We start from the raw sequence: 10460 nt of genomic DNA, 5'->3' as shown, positions 1-10460 counted from the left end.
CTGTTGTGTGTTTATTGCCAGGTCTGCCTTGATAAAGAATAAAGATTTTAATTTCAAGGAACTTCCTGGTTACAGTTAAAGAAAAAATACATATTAACTAAAAAACTAAATGAGTGTAATGATAAGGTGAAAACGTCAAAATGTACTTTAATGCTGATTTAACTGATAAGAAATATTTAAAATCACAGGAAGAAAGTTGTTTTTTTATTATTAATTCTTTTTTCCTATTTTTTGTGTATCCTTGAACTCGTCTTCCATTCTGTTACTTTGTATTTTTCTAAATATAAAAGACTACAATTTCATTAGGATCATTGCCAGGAAGTATGTTTTTTCTTCAGGAATTCATTAAAAAAAGGTTTTCAACATTACCCTTCCTGTCAAAGTCTTAAAATTTCCCGTTAGATTTTATCCATAATCATTGCTAAAAACGTGTGACATTGCTCTAAAAGCTGCATTTATCTGTAAACAGCTCACTTGTTACATACAAATCGATTAAACATGTAGATTTTCCTGTCAACAGAGTGGAAGATGAACCAGAATTTAATGAGTGGAACATGAATGTTTGTTATATAACTCTAATAATCCCCCCCCCCCCCCCCCCCACCGAATGAGAGGCAAGGGGCATTGTTTTTGGTTCGGTTTGCTTGTTTGTTAACACTCTAGCAGCAAAACTACTGGTTGAATTCATACCAAATTGGATTTATACATTGTCAGTGACTCAGAATAGATGTCATTACATGTTGGGAAAAATAGGTCAAAGTTTAAATTTTTTATAAATTAAAAAAAAAAAAAATCCCCATTCACTTATAATGGGTGAAATTTCACGTGTCTGTAGCAGCAGAACTATTGGTTGAATTTATACCAAATTTAGTTTATAGATTGCCAGTGACCCAGAATAGATGTGATTACATTTTGGGAAAAGTAAGTCAAAGTTGACATTTTTTTTTTATGAATGTTTTACATCTTTTTTTTCTCCCATTTATATATAATGGGCAAAATTTATAAAAAACATCAAATTTGTTTCAATTTACTTCAAACTTGCCACATATATTGAGGCAATTGATATGCTGACATCAGCACACGCATAGACATGATGACATCAGCTGGATTGATACCAAAATACGCTACAATATGTGCAAGGGGCGGGGTTTGTTGTGCCTGATACCACTTTGTTTGTGTCTTTGTTTGGTAACACTCTAGCAGCAAAACTATTGGTTGAATTCATACCAGATTGGGTTTACAGATTGCCAGTGACCCAGGATAGATCTGATTACGTTTTGGGAAATGTAGGTCAAAGTTCAATTTTTTTTTTTCCTATTTACTTATAATGGAGAAAATTTCACATGTCTGTAGCAGCAAAACTATTGGTTGAATTCATACCAAATTGGGTTTATAGATTGCCAGTGACCCAGAATAGATGTGATTACATTTTAGGAAAAGTAGATCAAAGTTCCAATTTTTTATGAAAGTTTTTAATCTTTTTTCCCTCCCATTTACTTATAATGGGCAAAATTTCAATTGTTTATAAAAATAGAAATTTTGTTTCAATGTACTTCAAACTTGGCACATGTAGAGAGGCAATTGATATGCTGACATCAGCACACACATAGACATGATGACATCAGCTGGATTGATGCCAAAATAAGCTACAATAAGTGCGAGGGGCGGGGTTTGTTGTACCTGGCACCACTTTGTTTGTGTCTTTGATTGTTAACACTCTAGCAGCAAAATTAGCGGTTGAATTCATACCAGACTGGGTTTACAGATTGCTAGTGACCCAGAATAGATCTGATTGCATTTTGGGAAAAGTAGGTCAAAGTTCAATTTTTTTTATGAATTTTTAATTTTTTTCCCATTTACTTATAATGGGGGAAATTTCACATGTCTGTAGCAGCAAAACTATTGGTTGAATTCATAGCAAACTGGGTTTATAGATTGCCAGTGACCCAGAATAGAGGTGATTACAATTTGGGAAAAGTAGGTCAAACTTCCAATTTTTTTATGAAAGTTTTTAATCTTTTTTCCCTCCCACTTACTTAAATGGGCACATATATAGAGGCAATTGATATGTTGACATCAGCACACATCAGTGGCAGCTGCTCGTCTTTCAGAGAGGGGAAGCTCATTGTCGGCTTACATAAAAAACAAAAACAAAAAAAGTCAAGTTATTTAAACATAAATTCGGCCCTCCGTTCCTTTTTAAGAAAATGGTCAGTGACCTTATCGTACCAACTAAACAAGAAAACATTGAAATTATCTTAAATTGAAACAAGGAAGTACACTGAGTGTGTTTTATTTACAGTGCAAGAAATGAACAAGTAATTTCGTAGTGGTTTCTCTCTCCATTTTCACAAGCAGAATGCGCGACGGTATTAAACTGAACTCTGTCAAGTGAAGGAGTAGATCTCAAACTAGCTGTCAATCAAACGGGATTCAACCTGTGGACTGATACTCCAATCAGCACGTGGAAGCACAGCGTCCAGCCCAGCCGAGCTCCGCCCACAGCTCCATTCAACCCCAGAAACACCAGGTGTCCGGGGGCGGGACAACATCGTGGCATTTATCCAATTACCGTCCAGTTTTGAGGCAATGAAAAAAACTGTTCCACTCAGTCCCATTGAAGTGTATGGACACCGGGCTTCTACGGGCAAATGCACTGAGCAGAGATCATATGAGAAAACAGCACAACGGGAATGGATGAGAAGTTAACGACATCGAGTCTGTTGATTTGTGATCAAGCTGATTCTGAACAAACTCGTCTGTGAGATGAACGTGTTCTAACACATTTGTAGTCAATGAACTGTCAACACAACCGTACATATTTAACCATTTAATCTTCATAATTTTAAGGGAAGCTGAGCTTCACTTGCAGTCTGTGAGAAATCGTCTCTGGCACACATAGACATGATGACATCAGCTGGATCGATGCCTAAATAAGCTACAATACGTGCGAGGGGCAGGGTTTGTTGTTCCTGGAAGCACTTGTTATTTTTGAGTCACTTTTACCAGTATATTTTATAAAATAATAAAAAAGAGGAACGCATATCATGACTCTCCCAATAATTATGAGGCCAAAACGTCATTGGACAACAGGAACATTTATCCACATGTCGATATGAACGAGTCTGGGGTCTATGGTCCGCCCAGATCAGTGTCAGCCGTCAGTCCCCTGTGTTTGCCAATCCAAGGTGAGAGAACTGCCTGAGCTGGTGTCGTCGCAGCAGTCTTCGGCATCAGAAAAAGAGGACATGTAGTGAAGGCCGGACACCCTGTGATAACCTCCCTGGAGCACCTGAGGGTAGGCAGTGAGCTCCACGGCCCTGCGACCAGTCCTGCTCCCTCTTACAGTCCACATGTCAACCAGCTGGGAACACATAGCACAGCCCATAACTGCTACTGCTGACCCACTTTAATAAACGTTACACACTCAATACAGTTACTGTACACAGACCAGTGTTAACATTACACACTCAACAGGTGCAAAACATGTCAAACAGAACAGCCTCGATATGAACATGTGGGTAGATACTCATAAAGGTAAACACAAGCAGGAACAGAAATATCACTGCAACTTAAGTGAGATTTTTTCTGACATCTAAGTCCTTGACCTCCATTCATGTGTAAGGTTTTGCAGAATGGTATATTTTGACATAATCGCCGCTACACACTGTCAAACAAAGCCACAGCTGATGTCTATGGAGTTTTACTACAGCCTGATTCTGGATATTAGTGGTGATGTCGAACTCATGACCAAGTTCAGAGCGGATTAACACCAAGATGAGACCAATGGGTTTGAAGGGTTGAGACTTAAGTAAAAACCAAAATTTAGGCCAGATGAGACCGATACAGAGCAAGCAGATTATGGAAATGTAGTTTTTCAAATAGGACACAGATTGATAAGATATGACCAAACCAGTTATTTCTGTATTTTAACACTGAAACAACCAATAATCGATTAAGGTGATAAAAACAGTAGATGTGTACTTTTTCTTCAAAGTATCTGAAAAGGCTGAGCAGCTGGGTTTAGACTGAGTAAAACAATAAAAACAGATACATATGGGTTAACTCTTCTGTCAGGGCCTTAAATAGCAGATTAATGCTCCTAATGGCTGCTACATACTAATGCTAAGTACTGTGTGTGTATTAGGGTGGGTAAAAGGGAATAGTAAACGAAGCTAACCTTAACCTTCAACCTTTTTTAATAGTTCTGCTTGATATCTAAATGTGTATTCAAATTCAAGCTTTGTCATAGAAATAGAGCCACACTACTGGTTCTGGAAGTTGTAGCACAACATGTAGCTAGCATTCATGTTGAAGCTAGCATTAGCTAACCTTGAAAGAAACTTTATATACACTTGATACATAACTACATGAAGCTTGCTTGTCTTATTATCGTATATCACAGCCAAAAATGTAACTTTGGAACAACAATTTGTCAGTATATGTTCCCTTAGTCTTTCATAAAGTTAACCATGTTTTAGCCACATCCCTCATAACATAGGCTAACAAAATTAGCTTGTGCAGGTAGTTAGCAAGAAACTGATGTGAACTGGCCTGGGAAAAGCAGGATAAGAATTGTCGAAAACTGGTAAAATAAGTAAGAGATTTTTAAAAGTCACAAGTTCAGTTTTACAAAACACACTGATTACAGGAGTAAATAAATCATAAATAACTCAGATAAATAAATCAGATTTAGTGATTCTTCCAACGTTGTGGTCTGTCTGGAAGTACAATTATGGAGTAGCCCAGTCCAAAACAACTGAATTGGAACAGAGTCTGTGGGAATTTCTGTGAGTGAGTTTCCCAGAAAAAATGTTTATCTTTGTTTTCCTCTAAAAGCCTCACACAGACAGAAATCAACAGGAGAATAGTGTGGAAACTGAGGCGCGCAGAAAACCAACCACAAAAGAGTGTGACTACTGATCGAGCCGTCTCGCGTTTCCAGAAAACAAAAAAACACAACACATGCACGGCCCTGCCTGCAGGGCTCCACGAGGGTTACAATGAGTTAAAAGTTCACAGGCGGGAGCCGTCAGTCCCAAGGTGTTCTCCGTTTCTCAAAGCTGCCAGACACGCCATGTAAATATTTACACTGGTCCATACTGCAAATGCTCTGAGGGGAGTTTCACAGAAGGATGAGCTTGGTGTGGGCTGCAGTCTGTCCACTGAGTCGTCCAGCAGCCAACGACAGAACAACTCATCCGGTGTCTCTTGCTTCTGTGCCGAACTGCTGCTCTTTGATTTGGCTTTAGAAGCTTAAAAACTGCTTAAGTGTGATAAATGTATTTCTCCCTGTGTCTGTGATGAAGCATATCCACTTATGAAACCCTGAGAAAAGAAATGAAAAGGGAATTAGCGGACACAGCACAAAGGCATTACTGTGATTTTTCATGCTGGAGAGATAACATTTGGTCCTCACTTTGGCTCACAATAGTAACTAGCATTATACTTGAGTATCTATGCCAGTGTTTTTCAACCTTGGGGTAGGGACCCCACACAGGGTCGCCTGGAATTCAAATGGGGTCGCCTGAAATTTCTAGTAATTGATAAAAATAAAAACTTACTAATAAAAAATATATGGTGAGTTGACAGAGACAATTACAATCCATAAACAAGTGTTCAGAGAATGTAAACCTCAGCCAAGCATCCTGAATGGTGTGCATGTGTGGATCGACTATTTCTTTTTAAATTAAACAGTTTCCAGGTTGTTCCATACAGCAGAAAAAGTTGAAGCTTGGTACCAGTCATGTGTTTGTCAAATTATATTACATTCCAATCAATATTTGTTGAATTATAATGAAAAATGTGTCACAAATGGGATTTTCAATGTTAAATGTAAATGTCCACAGAGTCCACATTCCACAGTGGATGTGGACAATTTTGTGCCAGATACAAGATATAGTTAAGCTACGGGTAGACCAAATTGGAGGCTAATCGGAGTAGTTTTGAATTTTTCATGAATTTTCTAAAATTACTCAATAATGAGAGATAGGAAAATTGTAGATTTTGTGACCTTGCTGTGACCCTGAACTTTGGCCTACTTGGCCCAAAATTTAATGGGTTGGTCCCAGGGCCTAGGCCTATCTGTGGGTAAAATTTGGTAAAGATGGTTGGAATAGTTTACCTGTAAAGTTGCTAACAAACAAACAAACAAACACACAAAGCAAAGTAATCACAATACCTCCTGGCGGAAGCAAAGACATGACAAACTGTGAAGCTGAAACTGCAGCACTGTGGTTCTGTTTATCTGTCAAATGTTCATTGTGGTCAGTTTCAGATGCTGCAGCTCTTTCATAATTCATAGTTTGACTTCTTGTTTGTTCAGTATTAAAGGCCCCATATTATGCAAATCTCACTTTGTGAAAGTTTTCTTATAGTAGTTTGTGTTGCAGTAGCCTCATTATGAGGTTTGAATTTGAAAACTGTCTTACCTCCCTGCCTTGCTACACCACATTTTGTGAAAATGCCTGCTCAAACGGCCGAGTTTGAGTTGGGTCCGCTTATGACGACATAAGCGGATTTAACTCCTCCCCCTGACTGTGCCCCCACCCTGCATGAAAAGGTGAGCCGCACCCTGGCAAAGTACCTCTTGGACAACAAACATGGCGAAGGCGAGACACGCAAGTTGTGATGTTGTTGGCTGCACACACCAACACGATAGTTTATTTTTGCTCCCCACTTCCGAGCCTCTCCGTAAAAAGTGGCTGGATTGTATCTTTGATGGTCATGTACCAAACAACATTCCGAAACGCTTGTATGTGTGTGCCTGGCATTTCACGGACGGGTGTTTTTTTTTAACATACAGCACAGGTGTGGCATAAAATACGGACCTTGTAAAATTTGGACCTATTTGGAATTTGCGCATGCGCGAGCGCAGCCTTACCGGATGTCAGGTTCAGTGAGGCTTATGAAATAAGTACCTTGCGAGTAGAATTGTGCGCTTTTAGGTTGGGTTAGGGTTAGGGGTTAGGGGTCGCTGAACCTCACATCCGGTAAGGCTGCGCTCGCGCATGCGCAAATTCCAAATGGGTCCAAATTTTACACAAAGACTCCGAATCAAGAAGGACGCAGTACCAACGCTTCGTGACCCAAGTACAAGTGTGGGAGATGTAAGTTCTTTTCATTTTTTTGTTTTACTTTACTGCATGACCCTACATTACGGATAAGCTGGTGGTTGATGTGTACGTCTAACGTTAGCATGGCAGCTAACATAGCTCGGTTACTGCTGCTAACGTTTGCGTCCCCGTTAACACGCAAGAGCTGATAATATCAAGAGACATTCAACAGAACTACTTTGAACACGGGCCTTTTGTGGTTGGCATCAGTAGAGTTAGCATCAAGCTTGTTAGTAGCTGCCTGCGTTAGTGGCGTCTTTCTGTGTCACGTCCACGAACCCGACACAACACCGCCATTTTCCGTGGGGGCTCAATCACGCCTCAAGGCAAAGAAAGCCAGTGTTTGGAAAGACGTTCTGTCTGAGACATGTGTATTGTAGACGAGAGAGGGGCATTTCAGACAGCGCGTAGTACCGCTAGCGTAAGCCGCGTCCTCTCCCAGAAAGGGAAGGGGGAGTGGGCGTGGACAGATGCGTTCATTTGCATACCCGGAAGCAGGCCCAGAAACAGCCTGTTCTGAGGAGGGCTGGTGAGAGTGACTTTTTCGGCCGCTGAAACTCCGAACAAAGGATGATTTTTGGGGCGAACAAACTTAAATACTATGTTTTTGGGCTTCTAAGACCTATATGACGTGACTGAAAAATAGCATAATATGGGACCTTTAATTGTCAGCCTTGTAAATCCAAGCTGGTCTGACTGTACATATCCTGACCACGGAAAATCAAATTCTCACTTTGTGCAGTAATCTACACCTGGCTTTTCTGCCTCTGTCCAGAATAATATACATTATATAATCTAAATGTTGTCTAAGATTAACGTTTATTTGCAACATAGTATAGCAAACTATTACATGAGCAAAAACAAATTAATTTTAGCATTAAAATGTCTCCATTTTGAATGTCTGGGGTCAACAGAACTGTGTGATGTTAAAATGGGGTCACGAGCCAAAAAGGTTGGAAACCACTGATCTAAGCACATCAGGAAAGGGGAAACCAGTGCACTCTCTGAGTTTAGATGGGGGAAACCACTCAACTGTTCACAGTCTGCAGTATTAAAAATGTATGTCCACACCCTGAAGAACCCAGTTTGTTCTGACAACTGTACAAACACACCCCGGATAACTTCCACTTGGAGTTACCTTAGGAATAACATTGCATGCTTTATCAGAATCAGAATTCTGTTTATTGCCATGTAAGTCAACAGGGTTCACATTACTAGGAATTTGCTTCAGTGGTTTGGTGCATACATAGAACATGGAGTAGGTAAAAAGCATACAGTAAAAAATAAGATAAAATAAAACAGAATAAAATAAATAAACAAGTAAGAAAGAGTTATAGTGGACTATCAAATTTTTAAAAAATATACAATATATAATGTGGACAAAACCAATGGGTTTGAGTGAGGTATAATGGTGCTGGTTATGGTCCTGTGCAAATAGTGCAAGCAATCTTAAATAAATCTTATAAAAATGTATATTATATGATGTAGTATAAAATAAAAACATCTGTGGATACTGTTCACTCTGATCCACAAGTAACAGATGGTTTTGATAACAAAGCAACATTATCATATCAGTTCAAACTAAATTTCTGCAGTAAATTTCCTAAATAAGACAGATTGCTTTCTGTTAGTTTCTTTTTTTAATTGATTATTTCCTTAAAGAATTGAATTACACCAGAAATATGCACGAACACTAAACACATTTTTATTTGATCACAACAGGATCTAATGCTATATCACAACATTTTCCTGTGTTAAAACTTAAATTTTTTTTTACAGACATTACAGTTTAAGATCCTGTTCAAATGTTCATATTCTATTAGTTCAGAACTAACATCAGAACATTATTTTTGTGCAATCCCAACAAAGGAACTAACATTATTTCATAAAAGAGAGTTAAATAATAATAAATAAAATATATATATAAAAAAGAGCCTCCACAATATCTGCATTTGAATAAATACTTAAAAATATTGATACAGTATTGTGAAATAAAATATCGTGATATATTGCAGAACTGATATTTTCTTATTTACCCCTACTTATTCTTCATCCTTTGGTGCAGATTTGAACTTGAGTTTCTTAAATCTAATGTCTGACCTTCAGCCGACATAACTATCATTAACAGGAGTGCAGATTGTATTAACAACAAGCATGGAAAAGACAAGACGTCTGCCCTTTTTTCGTTGCCACACCCATCCCGTGTGAACACAGCAGAACAGAGGGGGATCCTCCTGTACAGCCGCCACACACACACCCTTCTGTCCTGGATTCTCACTTCATCATGATCTGCTGTTGGTATTAATCAGTGAACAACAGCTCTACTGCTGTGGGATATTTAATCATTCATCACCATTCCTGGTGCTTCATGAAATGCATCCCCTGTGGCATTCAGACTGAACTGTCCCATCCTCAGTGTAACCTTCATGTCTGCCAGTCTGTAATCGTGTCTGAGCTATTTGCGTGCAGCGCTCATTCATGCTCAGACACACATGCAGCGCAGGAAAAATGCCAATGTTTTGGTAAGGCGTAGACAGATCCAGCAGCTGTATTTGCATGTATATATATATGAAAGTTTTGGGCTCTTACCTGCTTTGCTCCATGTGTAGTTTCTCTGTTCTTCTAAGCATCTTCAGTATGTGCATCACATCCTCCCACCAGCCTGGCTTATTTTTCCTCTCGGTCGCCTCAGTCTGGGCTGGATACAGCTCAGCATACGTATGGGACTTGAGATGACATCACAGCTGCCCACTAGAGAGTCTCTGCTCTTTTTAGAAACTAACACAGGTAAACCCTCACACAGTGTCAAGAATACTTTACCATTTGTTAACAGCGGATTGAGAACTGTGCAGAAAATTGGGTTTGTGTTACTTGGCAGACTCCGGAGAGGCAGACAGTAAATAGAATGAGAAAAAATAATGATGCAGCAGAGGAAAATATTTTATTTTAGTGCCCCACGGGAACAGATTTACCTGCTAGGCTGCTTCGGGGAAAATATATAGCTATGGCAAATAATTAGGACCTGTGAAAACCTCTGAAATGTGATCAAGTGGAAGGAGGTTATTAAAGCACTGAGTAGTTATGTGAAAAAAAAACTGAATAAAAAATCAGGGTTGTTCTATCAAATATTCAGCTTCTCAACTCCTTTTCCTCAGTTAAAACATGTCCAGAGTTGTTTAACCTCCTAAGACCCCGGACATGTCAGCAAAGTACAAGCTTTTTGTTTTTTATTAAATAAGTGCCTATATTGGAAACATCATGATGCAACAGTTTTTTCAGATGCAGTTTTTAAAATTTTTATGGAATGTCCTTTGTGGTGGACAGTTTTCTTTTCTTTTTTTTTTG

The 10460-nt window shown here is 38.9% G+C and overlaps 1 long non-coding RNA gene across 1 annotated transcript; it reads right to left on the bottom strand.

The window, feature by feature from the left end:
* Positions 1 to 3078: 3078 nt before the first annotated feature.
* On the bottom strand, positions 3079 to 10254 carry LOC115430132 (uncharacterized). The gene is made up of 2 exons (XR_003936880.1): positions 9705 to 10254; positions 3079 to 5328 (listed from the first exon to the last, which is right to left on the bottom strand). It is a non-coding gene; the product is annotated as an uncharacterized LOC115430132 (long non-coding RNA).
* Between the last annotated feature and the right edge of the window lie 206 nt (positions 10255 to 10460).

Source organism: Sphaeramia orbicularis, chromosome 12 (genome assembly GCF_902148855.1).
Source record: "Sphaeramia orbicularis chromosome 12, fSphaOr1.1, whole genome shotgun sequence".
NCBI classification, from domain to species: Eukaryota; Metazoa; Chordata; class Actinopteri; order Kurtiformes; family Apogonidae; genus Sphaeramia; species Sphaeramia orbicularis.
The sequence above is the reverse complement of the archived record's forward strand: the minus strand, read 5'-3'. Positions and strand labels throughout refer to the sequence as shown.